Source organism: Schistocerca gregaria, unplaced genomic scaffold (genome assembly GCF_023897955.1).
Source record: "Schistocerca gregaria isolate iqSchGreg1 unplaced genomic scaffold, iqSchGreg1.2 ptg000960l, whole genome shotgun sequence".
NCBI classification, from domain to species: Eukaryota; Metazoa; Arthropoda; class Insecta; order Orthoptera; family Acrididae; genus Schistocerca; species Schistocerca gregaria.
The window spans coordinates 1-5,000 of record NW_026062313.1 but is presented as its reverse complement, the minus strand read 5'-3'; the positions used below and the strand labels follow the sequence as shown (position 1 = coordinate 5,000).

The 5,000-nt window shown below is 55.0% G+C and overlaps 1 non-coding gene across 1 annotated transcript in view; it reads right to left on the bottom strand.

Annotated features, from left to right (window-relative positions):
- Positions 1–314, bottom strand: part of LOC126326025 (small subunit ribosomal RNA) — a 1,893-nt gene extending 1,579 nt beyond the window's left edge. Inside the window, exon 1 of the ribosomal RNA XR_007560487.1 lies at positions 1–314. This exon is cut by the window's left edge and continues 1,579 nt beyond it. This is a non-coding gene — a ribosomal RNA (small subunit ribosomal RNA).
- Between the last annotated feature and the right edge of the window lie 4,686 nt (positions 315–5,000).

Genomic DNA, 5,000 nt, shown 5'->3' with positions numbered 1-5,000 from the left:
AAGATGCGTCGCCGGTACGAGGACCGTGCGATCAGCCCAAAGTTATTCAGAGTCACCAAGGCAAACGGACCAGACGAGCCAATCCGATTGGTTTTGATCTAATAAAAGCGTCCCTTCCATCTCTGGTCGGGACTCTGTTTGCATGTATTAGCTCTAGAATTACCACAGTTATCCAAGTAACGTGGGTACGATCTAAGGAACCATAACTGATTTAATGAGCCATTCGCGGTTTCACCTTAATGCGGCTTGTACTGAGACATGCATGGCTTAATCTTTGAGACAAGCATATGACTACTGGCAGGATCAACCAGGGAGCTGCGTCAACGAGAGCTGAGCAGCCGGCCGCCCGGGAGTGTGTCCCGAGGGCCCGCGCGAACACGCAAGCGTCCGCTCAATTATTCTGCAAACAGGAGGAGGCTGAGCTCCCCTGCACGATACACCTCGAAACCCTCTCAGGTCCCGGCGGCGCGCAGCGCCGTCCTAAGTACTTGGTCGGGTTCGAGAGAGGCGCAATCGCCCGGAGATGGGCGAGTAGACGCTTTCAGTGCGAACACCCGTGCTCCCAACTGAGCTTGCCGCTGCCGACAGAGGCCCGGGAGCGTGCTGTCGTGGCATTGCCGGCGGGAAACAACACGCGCCACCTACGGTGACCGGCAGCTCCAACGCCAGCGCCACAGAAGGGCAAAGCCCCACTTGGGTGCAGAAGCGAACTCTCCCAGCACAGCGCACGCGCCAACACGTCCGCAGAGCTGCGATACAAACCACCTGCGAGAACCGCTGGGGGCGACCGAGCAGCAGACGGCGTCGCGACGCCGAGTGCCGGGCGGCGGCGCATCCTCAACGCACACAGTCCGCAATCGGACCAGCACACTGCAGATGTCCACCGCGCTTCGCACCGGGCTCGGCAGAACCCACTTTGGCCGCCTGGCGCCGCGCGCAGGGTGCGCCGGCGCATAGCTGGGACGCCAGCCGGGCCCGTCGGCCGGCGCTCCTGCCACTGGGCGCCCCCCACCAGCCGGCTGTAGTGCGTGCGCTCACGCAGCGCGCGGCCAGCACGCCGGGCGGCCCCCCCTCACCGGCCGGGGACTGTCCCGCCAAGCCACAGCCTCGTATCGCTTCATACCCACATGGCCAACTCAGGTTCGGGGGCAATGGCGGGTACCGCCGAAACAACCGGTTTCATAGATGTACCGATCGTCGCTATCACCGATGCACCTGCAGCGCGAACAACCGCTCAACAACTGATTTCCAGTTCATTTGCGGATCTTTGGCAGCAAACGTATACGTCAATCTACATTTGCGAAATCTACGATTCTGGCATGCCTGCATGTTATGTGTCACGACACGCTACATCAGCCCACATACACACTGCGGCATGTACACGAGAGAACACGTGGAAGATGGTCCGCGCACGTGTGCAATGTCCCTTGCGCGGTCGACTGTCAACCGGCCTCTGTAGCATGTCGCAGATGTGGAACGCGGTCCACCGTGCTATCATGTTGTGTGGGGCAATACGATTAAATAGGAAAACCCTCGTCGCTACATCAACAGACGGCTCACGCTGATTCCCGGCAGAGGGAGGAGGGGGGGGGGGGGGGCCAACATGCAATACTTTCGTCCGTACCTACCTACCACATGTCTGTACGGCGTACAACAGTGCAATCTCGCTGTAATGGGGAGACGAGACAAGTAGCATCGTGCACAACATATGGCCCTTATGATTCGCCATTGTAGGGCGCAGCCGGTGTACGGTCAAGCATGTGCCACATTATGTCACTCAGTACGTAACGACGGATGATCAGTGTGGGTTACGCGTACATCAGCGGACAGTCCACACAGGCCGTACCACAACGTACACTGACTGCATCGACAACCGAATGCAACTGAACAGCTGCAAGGCTCATTTCACAAACAAACGCCTGACCGACCAGCTTGGAAGGGCAGGAGGGGGAGGCGATATTCGTTCTGTAGCGGTACACCCTTCCAGTGGTTAGCGGGACTGTGTAGAAAGTACGCAACACTCGAAAGACCTTTATGTGAGGGTACGCACCATGGCATCAAGAAATACACATGACACCAGAGGATCCAAGCAGTGAACTATGTTCAGAGGGTTGCTGTTAGGCAAAGCTACATTCCTGTGACGTTACATGTGACAGTTAAGGTGCAGTGTAAGTTAGGTTAAGGTGCAGCGTAAGTTAGGTTAAGGTGCAGCGTAAGTTAGGTTAAGGTGCAGCGTAAGTTAGGTTAAGGTGCAGCGTAACTTAGGTTAAGGTGCAGCGTAACTTAGGTTAAGGTGCAGCGTAACTTAGGTTAAGGTGCAGCGTAACTTAGGTTAAGGTGCAGCGTAAGTTAGGTTAAGGTGCAGCGTAACTTAGGTTAAGGTTGCAGCGTAAGTTAGGTTAAGGTGCAGCGTAAGTTAGGTTAAGGTGCAGCGTAACTTGGGTTAAGGTGCAGCGTAACTTGGGTTAAGGTGCAGCGTAACTTGGGTTAAGGTGCAGCGTAACTTGGGTTAAGGTGCAGCGTAACTTGGGTTAAGGTGCAGCGTAACTTGGGTTAAGGTGCAGCGTAACTTGGGTTAAGGTGCAGCGTAACTTGGGTTAAGGTGCAGCGTAACTTGGGTTAAGGTGCAGCGTAACTTGGGTTAAGGTGCAGCGTAACTTGGGTTAAGGTTGCAGCGTAACTTGGGTTAAGGTGCAGCGTAACTTGGGTTAAGGTGCAGCGTAACTTGGGGTTAAGGTGCAGCGTAACTTGGGTTAAGGTGCAGCGTAACTTGGGTTAAGGTGCAGCGTAACTTGGGTTAAGGTGCAGCGTAACTTGGGTTAAGGTGCAGCGTAACTTGGGTTAAGGTGCAGCGTAACTTGGGTTAAGGTGCAGCGTAACTTGGGTTAAGGTTGCAGCGTAACTTGGGTTAAGGTGCAGCGTAACTTGGGTTAAGGTGCAGCGTAACTTGGGTTAAGGTGCAGCGTAACTTGGGTTAAGGTGCAGCGTAACTTGGGTTAAGGTGCAGCGTAACTTGGGTTAAGGTGCAGCGTAACTTGGGTTAAGGTGCAGCGTAAACTTGGGTTAAGGTGCAGCGTAACTTAGGTTAAGGTGCAGCGTAACTTAGGTTAAGGGGCCAACGTGGGTTAGGTTAAGGGGCCAACGTGGGTTAGGTTAAGGGCCAACGTGGGTTAGGTTAAGGGCCAACGTGGGTTAGGTTAAGGGCCAACGTGGGTTAGGTTAAGGGCCAACGTGGGTTAGGTTAAGGGCCAACGTGGGTTAGGTTAAGGGCCAACGTGGGTTAGGTTAAGGGCCAACGTGGGTTAGGTTAAGGGCCAACGTGGGTTAGGTTAAGGGCCAACGTGGGTTAGGTTAAGGGCCAACGTGGGTTAGGTTAAGGGCCAACGTGGGTTAGGTTAAGGGCCAACGTGGGTTAGGTTAAGGGCCAACGTGGGTTAGGTTAAGGGCCAACGTGGGTTAGGTTAAGGGCCAACGTGGGTTAGGTTAAGGGCCAACGTGGGTTAGGTTAAGGGCCAACGTGGGTTAGGTTAAGGGCCAACGTGGGTCTAGGTTAAGGGCCAACGTGGGTTAGGTTAAGGGCCAACGTGGGTTAGGTTAAGGGCCAACGTGGGTTAGGTTAAGGGCCAACGTGGGTTAGGTTAAGGGCCAACGTGGGTTAGGTTGCCAGAGATGTGTCAAATCAGGATGTACGTTTGGCTGGTGTCAGGTGGTGGGTTGGTTCGATGCCTTTATAAGGAGTGTGGCCAAAGGGTATTTTATTACTTGTACCTTTTGTGTTGTGGCGTGGCGTTGCGTCCTGTGTTGATACTGGGTGGACCACTGTGGGTGTTGCTGGCTGATTTGAGCTGCGTTGTTTGCGGGTGGTGTGAGACATTCTGTCTTATTAGTGGACGTGACGTTCCTCTTGTCGTTCTTTGGATAGTGTCCTGTGGCAGCGAGGATAAAATGGATGTTGTTGAACGATAGTGCTTTGGTGCTTTCGCTTTGTTACACACAGAGTGGACTGTGAGATAGGGTGACTGGGTCGAGTGCGGTTCACACTGTCCTCCCCAGTTTACAGTATGTATCATCTATGTATGTGGTCCTGCATCATTTACTAAGCAGGGACGTCAGACGACTGAAATATTAGTTATGTACTGATGTAAAGCAGAATGCTTACCTTCCACCAGTGGGCGAGTATCGACTCTGCCCCAGCGTTGCCACCGCAGGAAGCGGTGTCGGAAACACTACCCGCACACCGTCACCACTGTGCGGGGGGGACGGACCCTCTATATCCTCAGCGGCGCACTCTTTGCCACCGGGCGTCACGTCTCGCGGCCCGCCGTCCAGAGCATGTATTGGGACAGCGGGACTTTGGCTTTTGGGAGATAACTCTTCATGAAGTGGAAGATATAGGGGTGGACTGCAATGTACGATTGCGGGAAAAGTCCGCCGTACATCCGCTCGAGTTGCGAGTCGGGCGGTGGGGGTGGCGCATTCACAGGTGCGGCTGGAGTGACCGTCGGTCCACCACTTTTGACTCGATTTGCGTCACCTGCCGTGAAGAGGGGGGTGCAGCAGGCGTTTTACTCTGGGTCGTCAAGCGGGCGCTGTAGGCGACATCGACATCATAGTCCGCCGGCCGTCTCATAGAGGGCGGTATCGTCGTCGGGACGGACCAGTAGGTGGCCGTGTTCTGCGCCGGACCTAGTCTCGGGAGATTCCTGTAGATGGAGGCACAGTCTGTGGGCCACATGCGAAACTAGTTTACCGACATTCGCACAGGTGGCTCCCCTCCTACGGACTTATCACCACCCACACTAACCGCCCCGGGGACTTGCCAACGACACACCCTATCCCAAGTCTATTTTCTTGCGGAGCATCATGTGTTATTATATTTTATTTCACATCCATGGTGTGGAGGTATTGTAGTTCACCGCACTGCGGTGGGCGCTACGTTACCACGCGGCGCCGCACGGCACCCACGCGACGCCGCCGCCGCCTAACACGCGATCTAGTGT